At 38.8% G+C, this 20,390-nt stretch overlaps 1 protein-coding gene across 1 annotated transcript in view; it reads left to right on the top strand.

Annotated features, from left to right (window-relative positions):
- Positions 1-20,390, top strand: part of THSD7A (thrombospondin type 1 domain containing 7A) — a 463,607-nt gene that overhangs the window by 295,455 nt on the left and 147,762 nt on the right. The window lies entirely within an intron of this gene.

Below are 20,390 nucleotides of genomic sequence, written 5' to 3'. Positions count from 1 at the left end.
AAAACAAGTAACATGCAATAAGAAGTGTAAAGACAAGGTGTAAAATGGACAAGTTAAAAAATAACAATGAAAGGGAACATTTTTCTAAGATTTTTTAATTTGCCATAGAAAGTGATATGTAAATAAAGAAGGGTTGTTAGCTTTGGTTGACTTGATTTCAGAAGACTTCCTCTCCCACCCTGACCCTGTGTCTTAGTAATGATTACCAAGCCATGAGGCCTATTGCAGCCTAGAGTTCCTTCTGAATCAACCTTCTGAACTCTAGGATTCTCCCCTCCAGGAATGTCATAAAGCCCCGAGGGGGGGATTTTCCACAAAGTTCTCTTCTTGAACCATAGGAATTACCCTGGACTTTTACAATTGATTTTTGTTTGATAAAATACACTGTCTTGTTCTTAGCCTTGACTGAAGATTTTTGCATCCTTTCCAAGCGTGATGCTACTGTTTCAGGGAGATTCCCCCTGATTCTTTAGCAATCCCTGAATTACACTTAGGAAACACAGAAGTCCCCCAGACGCAGTGTAAACCTGGCTAAAATTGTCTCTAAGGTTCCCCCCAACTCTGGAATCCAATGACTCCGCACATCAGAGCGGCGTGAGCACCAGGCCCCGGGGCCCCTGTGGCAGGTGCTGCCCTTCACAGCAGACGCAGAGACACTCTGGTGCCCCCGCAGGGCCGCTGGAACATCTGGTAACCGTCAGGATTCCTTCTCTCCTGTTTTCTTCCAGCAAACAGAATCTTTTCCTCCTGTGACTCAATCACTGCTCAGTAGAGAAAGATACCCTCTGGGGTCAGAGCCTGACAAACACTGCCAGTACTGAGAAATGAGCCTTGCAGCTTTGAAACGAGCAGTGTTGTCTCGGTCTGGTTCTCAGGCGGTCGTGCAGGGCCGCATCAGGCAAAATCTGAACCCGCACTGGAGGCTGGAAGGGGAATGTGAAGCAGGGGATTCGAGCTCCAGATACTTAACAGTGAATGTTGCTCTCTTCTCTGTAGATATAATTAGTTATGATACATCCTCTCTTTAGCTTGTACCCAGTTCTCCTCTAAAGGGAAAGAAAAGAGGATTAACATCTAGGAGAAAGGACGCAAATGGAACGCATCCTGTTGTGTTTATATACCCACTTCAAATCCTAATTTGAATTAAATGACACTACAGTACCATGTCAGTTGCTGGAAAAGCAGTAAGGGTCATATTTATTTTAGCATCATTAGTAACTCCCTTAATGATACTGCTTCTTGATTCCTTTTCCTCAATTTAAATAATTTTTCTTAACCTCCTAGAGACCTAGGGAGAAACTGGGATCCCAAGTATTATTAAAAGTATATTTGTGTGGGCTAGGATGAAAATAGCTCTAAGATGAAAAGTTAACTGTGCATGGAACTTCTGGCTAAATGTTATAAAATGAAAAATCAGATCTTACATATTGCAGTGGTCTTCCTGGACCTTTGTACAAATTGAATACGTTTGAAATATACTAAAGGAGCTGACTATTTTAAAAACATTAGTGATTAATTTTGTCAGGTAAAAAGTATTTTATAGGACAATCGCTTCCTAAATTTTCTTATGGAACACTGAGACAAGCAGACAAATGAGTTAGCTATGTCTAGTTACATTGAAAAGTAATATATGTCATAATCTAAAACACAAGTTGATAACTCAGTATACATAAGCAGATTTCACTTTGCCCACCAAACAAAGACAATGAATTTTAAAAGGTAAGAAATGTGTTATTGAAATTCAGTTTGTTATTATTGTTCTTTCTCAGGACATCTCTGTCATTGTGTTTTACTCCCTGACATATATTAGTTGTAGTGCAGCTCAATACTTTAGCTGGCTCAACTACAGAAATGTATAAAATCCAGAGAATCTTTTATTATAAATCCTAGAGCTGTTCAAATTTATATATACCTGAAACATAATTGCACTGCTAGAATCAGCACAGAAGCTGGGGACCTGTGAGTACTATACGAGCATTATCATGTGGTCATCTGGTAAAGTGTTTAGCAGCTGCACCGAATGTCATTTTGTAATTAAATTGAGCCCGGGGAATTAAAGTTGATTAGTTGTACAGACTGTACCTCTAGGCCTGTCTGTGGCTATAGATTTTGTTTTATAATTAAGTTACAGCTCAACTAGAGAAATGAACAATTAGAGCCTGTGAATCTGACAAATAATTAAAAGAAAAAAAACTTTTTTCTCCCACCTTCCTCACAAATTTCACAACTTTGTTAATGATCACAAAGTGTCTAAGGTCTCTTTTCTTCTGAATTATTCTTTACTAGGCTTTTGAGATCATTAGGATTTGCTGCTTGCTGTTATTGTTCATTTTCCCGGTTGACTTCTAAGGAGCAGGGTTGGGGAAGAGTTGGAAGACCCCCCAAGAGAAGTTTTGTGTAGATTCTCTGACAGACAGAAGGGTGTAACAAAAATGAGAGACAAAGGAGAACTCAGGCAGGCAATTAGCCTCTCCAGAAATCGAGGGACGTCTTATGTGCAGCAGAAAAAAATATTACTCATCATTAAAAGAGCTTCAGAAAAGCAGTGCCAGATATCTGAGCGCAAATGCAGGAGCTCTGCACCAAAGGTCTGGAGTGATGGGGCAGGGGGCACGTGGGGTCCTCAAGGATGCTGAACCTGTGAGCAAACCCAGAATCTGCCTGCTTCCAGGTTTTGCAGGATTTGTTTGTGTTTTATTTAAAGGTGTAAATTGATGAGGCAAGTGTACTTTGTTTCCCAAATTGGTTCGTTAGAGATGGAAGGAAAGCAAGGCTATTAGGCTGAAAGTGAAAAATAGTCTATAATCTTACTGATTATGTAAGGATACTATAAATCAATGTTGTTTCCATATAAGATGATATAAACCATATTATCCATATAAAATGATACTGTCCATATTTCATTATCATGTGTTCTATTCCAGGAATCTGAATACTGATACCTCTCTGTGTAAATTTCAAAACTACTGTTTCTCTGGAGTTTCTATGCTACCTTTCTCTTTATTCACATGCGTAAAAGTTAACATCTAACCAGTGACACTGACATGCGTGAGTCACATGCGCACTTGACAAAGATTTTTATGAAACCCTAAAATAATATTTTTATAGAAGTAAATCAATACAATCCCTAATTACACAGCTGCTAATATTAATAGTACGGTAGTAAGAGCAGTGTCCAGCCATGACCTGCTAGTGTATTATACTGTTCTTAAAGCTCAATTCCTTCCTCTTCTGTTAGGTAAACTGTGTCAAAATTTGATTAACTGGGAATGTCATGATTATATAGGTGACCTTAAATTATTGCAATTCATTTGTTAAGAGTAACTGACTTATTCTAAATGTCATTAACAACAAATGTTTAACCTACACTTGAACCCTGATTTGTAGCACACCATTGTGTCATGGCACGGTGGTTAAAAACTGTTAGATTTCTAAGAATGCCAACAGATTTTTCATGTACAAATAAAAAAAATGTATACATAATTTTAGGGCTTTCCAGGTGGCTCAGTGGTAAAGAATCTGCCTGCCAGTGCAGGAGACACAAGAGACGCAGGTTCAGTCCCTGAGTCAGGAAGATCCCCTTGATTAGGAAAAGGCAACCCATTCTAGTATTCTTGTCTGGAAAATCCCATGGACAAAGGAGCCTGGCAGGCTATAGTCCATTGCAAAGAGTCACACATGACTGAGCGACTGAGCATACACATAAATAACACTGGATGTTTTAAGTCATCTATAGATAGATATGAGATATATGTACATATGTGTATTTTCATTATATGCAAGTATTTTTTCAAATCATCCTGTAAGATGCGCGATCTGCTTTGGCAAAGGGTATCCTGGATCCCCCAATATCAAAATCTCCTTAAGTGTGCTATAAAACCAGATTCCTGTCTTATCTACACACTCACTTAATTACAATATATGGAGGCAAGTCCCAGAAGGCTACATTTCTATGGAGATTTCTGGATAATTCTGATGCATGCACAGTGAAGTTTGTGAACCGCTGTACTAAAATGAGAAACGGATTGTTTTGGTGGAACCTAGAACTGACTCTGTTATCCAAAGACTCCCAGCACCAAAGCAAACTGGCTGGATTTGGGCAATGCTGAAGAAGACATAAGGTTAAGACCACTAAGAGAGTAGTACTGAAGCAGGTCTTTAAAGTAAATTTTTCTGCCTGTTTTGGGAACCGTTTCTGTATATCGGCAGAAGTTCCAAAAGAACAAATGGTGAAAGATGGTTGAAGATGACTCTAATATCCAAAGCACTAACTTGTCATATGACTTCTTAGTCTTTCTTAATTTTTACCACCAATTTCTTCCTCTCCCTCATGGAATGAGATATGTGTCCACATATGAGTAGAAGGAAGGAGAGATTTGAATACTCTTTCTTTCCCAAGCAGTTCATGTTGTACTTCTTTTTTCCCAGGTATTCAGTATTAAGAGAAATGTAAAACCTGGTATCTGAGGTAAATCAGGAATAAGCACCTAAAAAGTATGGAAAATTTTTGTCTCTGGAAAACAGGACTCAGTATGTGGAGAAATGGGGCAAACCTGTTCTATTTTAAGCCTTGCAGTATATACCATGTATATACAATTTGCAAATCATGTAAATGCTGAATTAATTTGTCTAAATATATATTTATTAGAGAACAACAGTTTGGAGGGGGATAGAGGTATGTGGAAAAGAGTATAAGAGATGAGGAGGAAATCATCCCAGGAATAGAGATTACAAAGCTGCTAGTTGAAACGACTATTTGGTCTGATTGAGAACATTCATGAGCTGCCCTGGAGACATAGACCATGTCAAGGATTGGGGTGCCCACAGTTGATAAGAATGTGCTCTCAGGGAAAGCCAGTCAAATGGGGAATGAAGAAGCAAAATAATGAAAGGGGAGTGTGTCTTGGGCACCCAAGACCACCCCAGGTTCTTTAATTAAGGAGAGGAACTTATAGAACTCAGTGCGTGATTTGTTTTGTCAGAAGGACACAAAGCAAAATCAGCAGGAGAAAAAAGGCACATGGGGCAAAGTCTGGAGAAAAGCAGGCGCAAGCTTCTGAGAGTCCTCTCCCAGCAAAGTCACAGAGGACGTGCGTCATTTTTCCATGAGTGGATTGTGGCATGTGTGAAGTGTTGTCTCCCAGGAAAGCTCATCTGAGCCCAGGAGTCCAGAGTCTGTGTTGACTCAGCCATTCAGTCACCCTCTGTTCGTGTGCTGTGCCCAGCTCTGTCCGACTCTGCTGCCCCAAGGTCTAGCACACCAGACTCATCTGTCCGTGTGATCTCCCAGACAAGAATACTGGTATGGGTTACCATTTCCTCCTCCCAGGGGGTCTTCCTGATCCAGGGATCGAACCCCGTCTCCTGCATCGGCAGGTGGATTCTTTATTACTGAGCCACCAGACGAAGCCTCACCCTCTAAGTAGCACATACCAAAATTGCAGACTCCCAGAAGGAAAACAGTTTTTCAGTCTAAGCAGCAATTATTTATAAAAAATGCTTTATGCACAGTGAGCAAAACTTTGCTTATTTAGAGAACATGGAAAGTGAAAGTCTCTCAATCGTGTCCGACTCTTTGCAACTCCATAGACTGTCCATGGAATTTTCCAGGCCAGAATACTGGAATGGGTAGCCTTTCCCTTCTCCAGGGGATCTTCCCAAACCAGGGATTGAAACCAGGTCTCTGGCATTGTGGGCGGATTCTTTACCAGCTGAGCCACAAGGGAAGCCCAAGACCACTGGAGTGGGTAGCCTATCCCTTCTCCAGGGGATCTTCCCGACCCAGGAATCAAACCAGGGTCTCCTGCATTGCAGGCGGATTCTTTACCAACTGAGCTATCAGGGAAGCTCAGAGAATGTGGAGCCCTGCAGATATTCAAGTTTCCAGATGCAAGCCATGGGCCAGCTGAATGAGCTGAATGAGTGTCTAAGGCTAACAGTCTCAGGCCTGCTAAGTGAACTCCTTTCTGCACAGAGAAATATCAAAGTTTCAGACTCAGTCTAAGCAGGTGAGACACTCTGGAGTGTAAATTAAATCCCAAAGCTTGTAGTTTTAAAAATAAAGGAGCTGGGATTTTATACTCTCAAACCAGTCGACCACTGGCCCACAGATGCTACCTGGAAGGAGGAAGGTGGGTCCAGGAAACTTCCAGCTGTTATGACATAATTCTTCATGAATTCTCCAGTGAAATTTAAGTAATTCTATTTTAAGTTAAATGGACAGTGGAATTTCAGAAAGCTCAGAAACTTAAAAACACCCAAGTAGCAGCATTGAGGTTGTTCAATAGTTGAAAATGTTGGCATGTCTTTTCAAGAATTTGAAATTGAGAAACCTATTCTTAAATATTTTTGCTTTTTTCCATCAGGATAATACCCTTTGTGCTATATCTTTTCATAATTATTATCAATAATGTACAAGAACCTCGTAATACAGAAGGGGGAGTGATGAAAATGTCAGTTAAAATTTGTGTAAGTTTAGAAGGGAAGCTAACCTAAGATTTGCTTCTAAAACTTTGACAAGAACTTGAGTTCAGATCAATTGAAATATCTGTAGAACACAATTTCAAAAGCATGATCACTCTTTGGAACTGGAATCTACTTCTTAACACAAATTACATAGCCATTATGTGGAAAAGCTGATCTTTTTAAATGCATGAATATGTCCTATAACTGAATTGTTTTTCCATAATTTAGGCAATAAATCAACTAAGGAGTTTCCTTCCTGTAGAATGCTATGTCATTTAATGTGTTTGGAATATAATTAGGTTGGATATTATGCTTAAATCTAAGCTTTCTTACTTTACAGTCAGGATCATCTAACACTGTTGGTAAGAGTTTGTTTCCTGTAATTCGGTTGAGATTCTCTATTCAATCTGTTGTAAAGATGAAAGTCATTATAGCCTTTTTAGAAAGTTTAAGACAACAAGCTATTCTTCAGTGTTGGTTTGTAGTAATCACAATTTTATTCTGGTCTTAAAAAATCTGGCATCAGATGTCCTGGTCTAGCTTCGTGCATTTGTATGTGTGAGTGTGTGTGGTATGTATGGATCTCCCTGGTGGCTCTGTGGTAAAGAATCCGCCTGCAATGCAGAAGACACAGGTTGTGTCCCTGGGTTAGGAAGATCCCCTGGAGGAGGAAATGGCAACCCACTCCAGTATTCTTGCCTGGTAGATTCCATGGAGGAGCCTGGCGGGTCTCAAGAGTCAGACACAACTGAGCATGCATGCATGTGTGATATGTATATTATGTTTTCATATGATACCAATAAAAAATATTTTTTTTTATTTGTAAGGAAGTCATCAGGATTGAGCCAGTGTTCTGTTGCCTAGCAGTATCTTAGCAAACAGTAGAGTTTTATAAGGAAGTTTCTTCTTTAAAGTAGGATAGTTATAGCAGAAACCTCAAATGAAAGTGAAGTGAACAGTAGTTTGCTAACCACTTAACTGGATGATATAAATCTCCCACTGAGTGTTATTTACCACTTGAAATGGCAAATGCAAGAGAAAGAAAATAGCTTTTCACTTTATCATAAGTGGTCAAGTGCCTTAACATAACCCAGGGCAGCCAGTTTTCTCATAGCTGGGCCAGTAAAAGCCAGTATGATAGAAGACACATCTTTCAGTCATTTTAGGCTGGAGTTTGACTATTAAACCTAACAGATTCTCCTAACAGATTAAACCTAACAGATTCTCATCCCTTACACTGTCTCTCTCTTGTCTGTGACTTTGTTTATCTCTTAATCTCTTCTAGCTGACTTGTTTCCCCTGATTTCGTTGATTCTCCATCCCTCTGATTTCTTTCCTACCTCTCACGTCATGTGTCATGTAACTAATGCCGGGTAGTAAACCACCTCGAAACTCACTGGCTGACACAAAACCAATTAGGATTTCTCATGATTCTGCCGCGTTCCTGTTCAGATTTGACTGTGCCCACTTTCAGAGGTTTGGCTGTGCCTGGAACCAGATGCAAGACGGACCCCCTCACATATTTTCCAGCTGATGCGAACTTCCCGCTGAGGTGTGTTGGTACTTCTTGACAGGGACTCTCTTTCTCACTTAGGCTGGACCAGCTTCCTTACATGGGGAATGTAGGGCACTGCTTTAAAAGGACGGAAACAGAAGCTGACAAGACTCTTGAGCTTGTCCGATGTCACTTCTGCCACATTCTTTTGGTCAAAAGACGTCCCGATGACAACTCAGATTAAATGAAGAGAGAAACAGGCTCTACCAGTTGATGAGAGACATTACAAAGAATTGTGGCAACGGATTTAATTTACCACAGTCCACCATCTGGTCACAGTTGTTTTCATTCCTCTAAAATGCAAGGTACACCTCCTTTTCACCTGAGACTCAAAATTCTCAGGCAGTTATGTCGTCAGGCTTAAAGTTTACCATCTCATGAAATGCATCTAGTTCAAATGCAGATGAGGTATCTCAGGGACAGCAGTTCAGGTGCAGCACCTCTTTTTTTGGCTTCCTAGATGCCTCAGGGCTTAAAGAGTCTGCCTGCAATGCAGGAGACACAGGAGATGTCTGTTTGGTACCTGAGTGGGGAAGATTCCCTGGAGAAGGAAATGGCAACCCACTTCAGTATTCTTGCCTGGGAAATCCCATGGACAGAGAAGTCTGGTGGGCTACATTCCACGGGGTCACAAAGGTTGGACGTGACTGAGTGACCAAGCGCTCACACACACGCTCTTTTTTATCTGTATTCTTTTTTACATATATGCTTTGCGTTCTTATTTTAAAATGAGCCATTTTTCCCCTGGAGGCAATTTGTCAAGTTCTTTCCTGTACATTTCAAAGTCATGTAGTGCTATTCTTTAGTTATAGACTTTTTCTGAGGAGAAAAAATAAACCTTAAAATATAAAAATAAATATATAACCTTCCTATTGAAGTGAAGTGAAAGTCCCTCAGTCATGTCCAACTCTTTGCAACCCCATGGACTATATACAGTCCATGGAATTCTACAGGCCAGAAAACTGGAGTGAGTAGCCATTCCCTTCTCCAGGGGGTCTTCCCAACCCAGGGATCAAACCCAGGTCTCTAGCATTGCAAAAATATAATGACAGTCTCATCTGATCAAATTAAAATTATAGAACTTGACATCTTAAACAGAATTGTGCTTGTGTCTTCCACATAATACCCCCTCCACAAACACAAAATTATTTCCTTTGATAGGATTAGAGTGTTTATTTTTAAAAATTGTAAATGTTCAAGTGCTTTTGTCTCTAACTTGTATATCATTATTCCTTTCTTTTTTCTGTGAATTTAGAAAGTACTCAGTCCTACAGAATCTCTCAGTTTATCTGAATGTCTGAATTATTTAAGGTGTCAAGACATGGAAAACATAACCCTCATATTGAAAGATATTTCAATTTGGAAATATAATAAAAAGTTTAATCATTAAGGTAATTTCCCCCCAAAATGAAACTCTTTCATCCTTCACCTGACATATACATTTCTTCAAGGTCTTACCCTACACTAGAGCATGCTTTTCACAGAGTGATTTGTGAAAAATAGTTTTCCTTAAGACAATGACTTCATATAATCCTTGTTTTATGTTACTTGTCGCAAAGAACCTGATTTCAGATTGAAATAGAAATTTATGGTTTCTAGGTGTGCCTACTCTCAAGTCAGAGGAATTTGAACAAAAAAGACAAGATACCTTCCCCGCAGATACAACATGCAATGATGTAAGAGGGAGCAGAAGATCAGAACAGACTCAAAGATGAGAAAAATAGGAAGCGTTCAGCAGTCCGTGGTCTACACCAGTTCTGAAAGCCAGCCTGTCTCCCCTGTCTCAGGGGAGGGAAAATTCCTTGATCTAAGCCAGTTTTTGTTCCTTGAGAGTGGTTCCCTAGTCTATTTTACTCCTTGGCTCTTTGTTCTTCCCTTCTGAGCTTTTGGATTTTCCATAATATGTCTCACCTTTTCCGTAAGAAATGCACATTTATAGCTGAGGGGCTTCCTTAGTCTGCCTTCTCCTCATGTAAACCAGAGAACCTGGAATCCTTTTATTCGTTTTGAAATGTTTCAATTTCTCAAAGACCAAGCTGACAGTGTTTTTATCAATACAGCACTGTTAAAATGTTGTGGGTTTCCTAAGAATCTCATTGGAGGTCACTCTGTGGTACCAAAGCTGTATCCATAATGTGGATAATTTGTTTTTGGAAAAAACCTCTATCTGGGGCCATGTATGAGGCTGCTATGGAAACTGCCTTTAAGAATTTTAGAGGCCTTTTAAAAGAGAGTCTTCTAAATACCACTAAATTTTTCTGAGGTCTTATCAAAGAACTTCTAGCTGCATCCTTGAATTGATTTTTATCCTATGCCATTTATTACTCTAAAAATATTTCTCTCTTCTTCTAACTAGAAGAAAGAAACAAGTTTATTTTCTATTTCAGCACATCATGGCATCATCATTAATTCCAACTGCACATTGAGTTATTCTTTTTGTAGTTTATTTCTCTCCCTATAGCATATGATTCTCAGTGGAAAAAAGTTAAATTGACAATTTTTTAACATCTTTCCTGGAAACATCTAGATTCATAGGTTCATTTAATATTTTCTATCTCGCAAGTTTCTATAAGCAGCAGTTCTGCCAATTTTTTCAAAATATGTAATATGAGACTCTGTCTCCATCCTCTGTTAACAATCTTCTCACCAACCTTTCAGCCTTTGCTACATTTTGGCCATGCTATTTTTTCTTTTTTGTTGTGGTTGTTGTTGTTATTGTTCAGTCACTAAGTTGTGTCTGACTCTTTGCGACCCCATGGACTGTAGCACGTCAGCTGATGCCGTTAATAACAAACTCCTGTGTCCTCCACCAACTGTTGGAGTTTGCTCAAGTTCATGTGCATTGAGGTAATGTTTTAGGTTTATGTTACAGAAGACCCCGTTTCTAGGTACCAAGTTCTGTACCAGATCTGTATGCCGGATAGCAAACCACCCTTAAACTTAACAAAGTTTTTTTCTCAATTCTATTGGTTGGCTGGGACTCTTTGGTCCTCTTTGGTTCCTCCTAGGCTCACTGGTCAGGTGTACTCCACAGGAGGGCTGTTTGGATGTTGTCTAAATTGGCCTCAATAATATCAGAGAAGGAACTTTGTTTTTCCTCCATGTGTCTTCTCATAGCCCAGTGGACTAGACTGGCATAGTCTCAACATAATCACAGAGCAGTGTTCCAAAAGGGCAAAACAAGTGAAAGATCTTATAATATCTGGAGTCTGGGGCAGCCATAAGGTTACTTCTAAAACTTTCTTTGGGTCTAGCCATATTCAAGGGATACTGGACTCAATTATACTTTTTGATTGGAGGTACTTGTCAGAATTTGTCTCCCACAGGTTATTTGTGTTTCCAGTATGCTATATCCCTTCTGTGCTTCTTCCTTAAGTGTTAATATTCCCCTTCAAACTTCTGTTTTTGAATTATACCTGACAGCTCCAGCTAAACCCTACTGGCATTTCCAAATTAGTACATACCAAAGTGAAATTCATCATCTTCACTCCAAAATTGGTTTCTCCTCCTGGTTTCCTCCTCTCATTCATAGCACCAAAATTTCCTCAGTCCTGTTGATAGAGTCAAAACTGTGAGGAGACATAAAGGAGGTGAAGAAGTCACTCCATGAGAATTTGGGGAGATAACGTTCTAGGTAGTTGTTCTTCAATTGCTCAGTCATGTCTGACTCTGCAACACCGTGGACTGCAGCACGCAAGGCTTTCCTGTCCTTCACTGTCTCTTGGTGTTTGCTCAAACTCATGTCTGTAGAGTCGAAGATGCCATCCAGCTATCTCATCCTCTGTTGCCGCCTTCTCCTCCTGCCTTCAGTCTTTCCCAGAATCAGGGTTTTTTTCCAATGAGTTGCCTTTCATACCAGGTGAACAAAGTGTTGGAGCTTCAGCTTCAGCATCAGTCCTTCCAGTGAAAATTCAGGGTTGATTTTCTTTAGGATGGACTGGTTTGATCTCCTTGCAGTCCGAGGGACTCTCAGTAGTCTTCTCCAGCACCACATTTCAAAACACATTTCTTTGGTACTCAGCCTTCTTTATGCTCCAACTCACATCTGTACATGACTACTAGAAAAACCATAGCTTTGACTAGACAGACCTTTGTCAACAAAGTGATGTCTCTTCTTTTTAATATGCTGTCTAGGTTTGTCATAGCTTTTCTTCCAAGGAGCAAGCATCTTTTCATTTTATGTCTGCAGTCACCATCCACAGTGATTTTGGAGCCCAAGAAAATAATATCTGTCACTATTTCCACTTTTCCCCCCATCTACTCATCATGAAATGATGGAGTCAGATGCTATGATCTTAGTTTTTTGAATGTTGAGTTTTTTTTTTTTTTTTTGAATGTTGAGTTTTAAGCCAGCTTTTTCACTCTCCTCTTCCACCTTCATTAAGAGGCTCTTTAGTTCCTCTTCACTTTCTGCCTTTAGGGTGGTACCATCTGCATATCTGAGGTGGTCGATATTTCTCCTGGAATCTTGATTCCAGCTTGTGCTTCATCCAGCATGGCATTTCACCTGATGTACTCTGCATATAAGTTAAACAAGCAGATGACAATATAACCTTGATATATTCCTTTCCCAATTTTGAACCAGTCCATTGTTCCATGTCTGATTCTAACTGTTGCTTCTTGACCTGCATACAGTTTTCTCAGGAGGCAGGTCAGGTGGTCTGGTATTCTGTCTCTTTAAGAATTTTCCAATCCATGAACACGGTATGTTTCTCCATCTGTTTGTGTCCTCTTTGATTTCTTTCATCAGTATTTTATAGTTTTCTATGTATCGGTCTTTTGTTTCTTTAGGTAGATGTACTCCTAAGTATTTTATTCTTTTTGTTGCAATGGTGAATGGTATTGTTTCCTTAATTTCTCTTTCTGTTTTTTCATTGTTAGTATATAGGAATGCAAGGGATTTCTGTGTGTTAATTTTATATCCTGCAACTTTACTATATTCATTGATTAGCTCTAGTAATTTTCTGGTAGAGTCTTTAGGGTTTTCTATGTAAAGGATCATGTCATCTGCAAACAGCAAGAGTTTCACTTCTTCTTTTCCTATCTGGATTCCTTTTACTTCTTTTTCTGCTCTGATTGCTGTGGCCAGAACTTCCAACACTATGTTGAATAGTAGTGGTGAGAGTGGGCACCCTTGTCTTGTTCCTGATTTCAGGGGAAATGCTTTCAATTTTTCACCATTGAGGGTAATGCTTGCAAAATGGCTATTCTACCCAAAGCAATCTATAGATTCAATGCAATCCCTATCAAGCTACCAACGGTATTTTTCACAGAACTAGAACAAATAATTTCACAATTTGTATGGAAATACAAAAAACCTCGAATAGCCAAAGTAATCTTGAGAAAGAAGAATGGAACTGGAGGAATCAACCTGCCTGACTTCAGACTCTACTACAAAGCCACAGTCATCAAGACAGTATGGTACTGGCACAAAGACAGAAATATAGATCAATGGAACAGAATAGAAAGCCCAGAGATAAATCCACGAACCTATGGACACCTTATCTTTGACAAAGGAGGCAAGGATATACAATGGAAATAAGACAACCTCTTCAACAAGTGGTGCTGGGAAAGCTGGTCAACCACTTGTAAAAGAATGAAACTAGAACACTTTCTAACATCATACACAAAAATAAACTCAAAATGGATTAAAGATCTAAATGTCAGACCAGAAACTATAAAACTCCTAGAGGAGAACATAGGCAAAACACTCTCCGACATGAATCACAGCAGGATCCTCTATGACCCACCTCCCAGAATATTGGAAATAAAAGCAAAAATAAACAAATGGGACCTAATGAAACTTAAAAGCTTTTGCACAGCAAAGGAAACTATAAGAAAGGTGAAAAGACAGCCCTCAGATTGGGAGAAAATAATAGCAAACAAAGCAACAAAGGATTAATCTCAAAAATATACAAGCAACTCCTGCAGCTCAATTCCAGAAAAATAAATGACCCAATCAAAAAATGGGCCAAAGAACTAAACAGACATTTCTCCAAAGAAGACATACAGATGGCTAACAAACACATGAAAAGATGCTCCACATCACTCATTATCAGAGAAATGCAAATCAAAACCACAATGAGGTACCATTACACGCCAGTCAGGATGGCTGCTATCCAAAAGTCTACAAGCAATAAATGCTGGAGAGGGTGTGGAGAAAAGGGAACCCTCTTACACTGTTGGTGGGAATGCAAACTAGTACAGCCACTATGGAGAGCAGTGTGGAGATTCCTTAAAAAACTGGAAATAGAACTGCCATATGACCCAGCAATCCCACTCCTGGGCATACACACTGAGGAAACCAGATCTGAAAGAGACACGTGCACCCCAATGTTCATCGCAGCACTATTTATAATAGCCAGGACATGGAAGCAACCTAGATGCCCATCAGCAGACGAATGGATAAGGAAGCTGTGGTACATATACACCATGGAATATTACTCAGCCGTTAAAAAGAATTCATTTGAATCAGTCCTAATGATATGGATGAAACTGGAGCTCCTTATACAGAGTGAAGTAAGCCAGAAAGATAAAGAACATTACAGCATACTAACACATATATATGGAATTTAGAAAGATGGTAATGATAACCCTATATGCAAAACAGAAAAAGAGACACAGATGTACCGAACAGACTTTTGGACTCTGTGGGAGAAGGCGAGGGTGGGATGTTTCGAGAGAACAGCATGTATATTATCTATGGTGAAACAGGTCACCAGCCCAGGTGGGATGCATGAGACAGGTGCTCGGGCCAGGTGCACTGGGAGGACCCAGGGGAATCGGGTGGGGGCGGAGGTGGGAGGGGGGATCGGGATGGGGAATACATGTAACTCCATGGCTGATTCATGTCAATGTATGACAAAACCCACTGCAATGTTTCAAAGTAATTAGCCTCCAACTAATAAAAATAATTGAAAAAAAAAAAAAGAATTTTCCAGTTTGTTGTGATCGCACAGTCAAAGGCTTTGGTGTAATCAATAAAATAGAAGTAAATGTTTTTCCTGGAATTTTCTTGCTTTTACTACGATCCAAACGGATGTTGGCAATTTTATCTCTGGTTCCTCTGCCTTTTCTAAATCCAGCTTGTATATCTGGAAGTTCTCAGTTTGTGTTCTTTTAACTCTAGCTTGAAGCATTTGAGCATGAACTTGCTAGCATGTGAAATGAGTGCAGTTGTATGGTAGTTTGATTCTTTGGCATTGCCTTTCTTTGGGATTGGAATGAAAACTGACCTTTTCCAGTCCTGTGGCCACTGCTGAGTTTTCCAAATTTGTTGGCATATTGAGTGTAACACTTTCACAGCATCATCTTTTAGGATCTTTTAGCTCAGCTGGAATTCCATCACCTCCACTAGCTTTGCTCATAATGATGCTTCCTAAGGCCCACTTGATTTCACATTCCAGGATGTCTGGCTCTAGGTGAGTGATCACACCATTGTGGTTATCTGGGTCATTACAACATTTTCTGTACAATTCTTCTGTGTTTTCTTGCCACCTCTTCTTAATCTCTTCTGCTTCTGTTAGGCCTATACCATTTCTATCCTTTATTGTGTACATCTTTGCATGAAATGTTCCCTTGGTATCTCTAATTTTCTTGAAGAGAACTCTAGTCTTTCCCATTCTGTTGTTTTCCTCTATTTCTCTGCATTGTTCACCTAAGGCTTTCTTATCTCTCCTTGCTATTCTTGGAACTCTGCTTTCAGATGGGTATTTCTTTCATTTCTCCTTTGCTTTTCACTTCTCTTCTTTTCTCAGCTGTTTGCAAGGCCTCCTCAGACAACCATTTTGCCTTGTGGCATTTCTTTTTCTTGGGGATAGCTTTGGTCACTACCTCCTGTACAATGTTATAAACCTCCATCCATAGTTCTTCAGGCACTCTATCGGATCTAATATCTTGAATCTCTTTGTCAATTCCACTGTATAATCATAAGGGATTTGATTTAGGTCATACCTGAAGGGCCAAGGTTCCCTACTTTCTTCAATTTAAACCTGAGTTTTTCAACAACCAGCTCATGATGTGAGCCATAGCTGGCTCCTGGTCTCATTTTTGCTGACATCATCTTTGGCTGCAAAGAATATAATCAGTTTGATTTTGACCATCTGGTGATGTCCATGTGTACACTCTTCTCTTGTGTTGTTGGAAGAGGGTGTTTGCTATGACCAGTGCATCCTCTTAAGAAAACTCTGCTAAAAAGGAACATCAAATGCAAGACACAGAGGTGGGAACTGCTTTGAATCTGAGGCACAATACAGTGGTCAATGTGGTTGGAGTGGAGCATCTTAGGGGCTGAATAATGAGGGATGAGCTGAGAGAGATTATGGAGGAGGAAAACAACACAGGGGCTTTGATCTTCACTCTAAGATGGAATCTGTTGGCGGGTTTGAGTAGACGAGTAACTGGAACTTTGACTTTTGTTTTTAAGAATCATTCTTGTTGCTTTGTTGAGAATGAACTTTCAAAGCATGAATAAGAAGCAGTGAAGAGGCTAGGGCAGTAATTCAGGTGAGAGAGAGTGGTGAGGCTTAGATAAGAGTGGCAACAATGGAAAGGGTGGCGCTAGTTTAAAGGAGATAGACTGATTGTCTGGGAATCACTAAGGCAGTTAATAGAGACGGTGGGGTCCCATGAGCAGATTTTCCTTATTTGGGGGTCACAGGTCTCCAAACATCCTCTCTTGATTGTGTGATTTAGCTGCTTAAAAACCTCTCGATGGCTTTCAGGTGTCTCCTGCATAATGTTCAGAGCCATTTAGGAATCACCGTATGTCTTCCCTGATCTCATCTGGCCCTTCTATCACTCATCTTTCCGTCCTTCTGTTTCTTGCATCATTGTACATTTTAGAGAATTTGGTTATTTCCAATTATTCCCATTCCAATTATTCCCATTATCCCCTCTATACTATTTGTCACTCTGGGGATAGGGATCATGTCTTATTTATTTTAGTATACTTATTTCCTAGCACTGTGCTCCACTTAAGAGATTGGCAATAAGATTCATCACTAATTTCTTTCTTTTATTCCTGAACCTTTCATCTTTTCAGGAAATCACTCTCAATTTCTCCTTAAGTAAACTTTTGTTACTGCTCTCGCTGCAAATTCAAACTTTGCCTACCAGAGGTCAGATTAGACAGGACACCAAATTGCACACTCTATTACCATCTCAATGTGCCTTCCAATTCCATTACTCTCACGTCCCAGTACACCAGAAAACAGCCACTGTATTTGCATAAAGAGAAAAAAAATAAACAATGTTTATAAAAACCTATAATCTGAAGGATTCATCTCACAGCATTTTATCATTAATCTGATTTTTGCTGAGATTCAGTTTTCTGGAACCCAGTCATTAAAGCAGTAAGTATGGGTTCAGACGCTAACTTTACCATTTTCTTTGGCAAGTTTAAATCCTCTGTGACTAAGTTTCCTCATCTATGAAATAAGAATAGTGCAGTTAACTACTCATAATATTGTTGTGGATTATAAATGAGTTAAACTATGTTAAATGGTAAGAATTGTGCCTGACACATAATAAATACTGTTTAAGTATTTGTTGTTACTTTCATTCATCTGACGTGAATTCAAAATATAGTGAAAAAGGGAGCTAAGCATAAAAACCATTCTTTTTTGTTTGTTTGGCTAAGGATAGTAATTGTATTAATTACTCATACTGATCAAATTATTTATAGCCTATCATTTATTTTTATAACACTGTCATAAAATAAGTATTATGTGTACATTTTTGTATATATTCAAAACCATGTGTTTATACATATATCCTTAAAAAATGAGTGCTTGCTTTTCTGTTCTATTAGCTATCAGAAAATAATAAGTACGTAATAGTAACATTCCATCATAGAAAATCCTTTCTCTTGTTACACAAGGAAGTAGATCTCTGAATTGACATTTCTTTTTTTCCACTGAACACATGCTATTGATTCAAATTAGTAATTGAGCTAGTAAAGTCTCCTGAAGAGAACTAAGATCATTTGAATTTGACCAAATTCTGAAAAGTAATTCTCACAACATTTTGCTATTAGTTTAAAATTAGATTATGAGTACATTTTTTATTCATATGATATAAGGATTGTACTCTGGCATGGACAGAAAATTTTTGTTTTCTTTCTGTCCTTGGAAAGATAACATTAGTGGCTATAGTCAGAAATGGGACTTCACTTGACTTAGATCAGGGAGTTTTTTGTGGAAAGGCAATTAAATATCTGAGAAAATAAATCTGTAGTAATCTTTGAACTCTTCAGACTACTAGTCTCCCACAGTACTCCCCAAAAATCCATATTAGGAGGTGAAAGAGTAGATGCTGCTTAGCTGTGAGCCTCGCTTGGTCTAAGATTTCTTATTTCAGTAGCACCTGGTGTTGAAATGGGGAATGAGGTATGAAAAGCTGTAAGGTTAGTACAGTCAGCTTTACCAGTAGGCTAAAAGGGGATAAAGAATTTAAGTAAATTAACCATTAAAAAATTTTAAATCTTTGATCTTATATCTTAAATCCTTAATTAAAAGAATTTGTAAATTGATACAAAATTTTTAAAGATACCTGTTCATCATATGTTGCTTGCCTACTCAACATTCATTCATTCCCTTTCTCATTGACTATACCTCTGACTTTTCTTTGAGGAATTTATCCATCCCCCAAACCTATTCACAAAGCTTGCTGGGATTGTACTTGCCAAAGCCATATTCCATCTACCTGCCCATAGAGATTGCTTTAAGGATGAGCATATGACCCAGTTTGGGCTAGCAGGAGAGGATACACCCAAGAACTTGTGTGGAAATAACCAAAAAGATATTATAACTATCTATAGAGTCTCTACATAATCTTGATAACATAAAAGACAGAAACAGAGGTATTTGTTGGTACCATTTGAGTCATTGAATATATCCTCACCTGAAGCCATTATTTAAATCAGTAAAGTCTTTTCTTATTTTTGTCCCAGAATGGATCTAACTGATACAAAAAGAGACTAGAAAGTTAGTTCCCACTTTGAATGAGTGACTGTCTGGGCTCATACTCCCATATGTATTCAATAATTGCCTCTAAGCAATTATTCAATCTCTATTTTTCTTAAGAATATGTCAATGAAACATTTTCAAAACCTTTAGATTATTTAAAGAAGGGTCAGATGTGGCTTTTTTGAATAAATTAATTTATCTAGAAGATTTCTCAGTAAAAACAATGCAAGGTGACAATTTGATGGAAGAAGGAGGACTTGTTTCATACCTTTAAAGCATTTGATATTAGATTAAGAAAACATTAGTTGTCCTTACCAAAGCAGAAGTAGGCCAACAGAAATGGTGTAGTGTCTAAAGTGCCTCAAGGCATCTGTTTTTTCTTTCCCACTGTTGTTACAAGATGCTTTTTATCCTTCCTGTTCTCCTCTACTCTTTTGACATTGAAACATTCCATTGCTGGACATCATTGTAGAGATCATAAAAATGACATGATGTCACAGAATTTCTTCCTGATATTTTTAATATTAAGATTCCAAAATGTCAGCTTTGATTCAGAGCTTTATCAGAAGTTTTAAATAAGAAAAGTATACAGTGAACCTTCTGAATATTTAGTTTGGGCTTTTCTAGGCTGCACGACACAGAAGATGGCCAGATGCCACGAGAGAGCTAGAACCCTGTAGAGAAGTTCTGATCAGATCAACGTTTAGAATTGGTTTGAACATTAGTTAGATTGCTAAGAGTATGCTACTTAGACTCACTCATTCATCCATTTCACAGCGTGTATTTAATGCTATATTTCAGGCATTTTGTATTAGGTTGGTACAAAAGTAATGGCATTTTTGCATTGTTGGATTTTGCCATTTGATACTGTAATACATTCTTAAGTAAATGTGGTTATGTTATACATCATTTTAATGCACATTTCTTGTTTTATGTTTTTTGCTAAAGACTTGTTACTTGCTGTTCATTTTATATTTTCGACTATAGAAATGATGTTAGACAAAAAGCCAATTTGAGTACTTTTTTTTATTTGAGTTCAAAATGGGTTTTAAAGCAGCAGAGACAACTCACAACATCAACAATGCATTTGGCCCAGGAACTGCTCAGGAACATACAAGGCAGTGTGGTTTAGGAAGTTTTGCGAAGGAGACCAGAGCCTTGAAGATCAGGAAAGTAGTGGCCAACCATCAGAAGTCCAAAGTGACCAACTGAGAGCAATCATCAAAGCTGATCCTCTTAAAATAAGTTGCCAAAGAACTCAATGTCAGTCATTCTGTGGTCGTTGTCAGTCATTCTGTGGTCGTTCGACATTTGAAGCAAATTGGAAAGGTGAAAAAGCTCCACAGGTGGGTGCCCCATGAGCTGACCACAATCAAAAAGTCATTGTTTCAAAGTGTCATCTT

This window comes from Cervus elaphus, chromosome 18 (assembly GCF_910594005.1).
Source record: "Cervus elaphus chromosome 18, mCerEla1.1, whole genome shotgun sequence".
NCBI classification, from domain to species: Eukaryota; Metazoa; Chordata; class Mammalia; order Artiodactyla; family Cervidae; genus Cervus; species Cervus elaphus.
The sequence above is the reverse complement of the archived record's forward strand: the minus strand, read 5'-3'. Positions and strand labels throughout refer to the sequence as shown.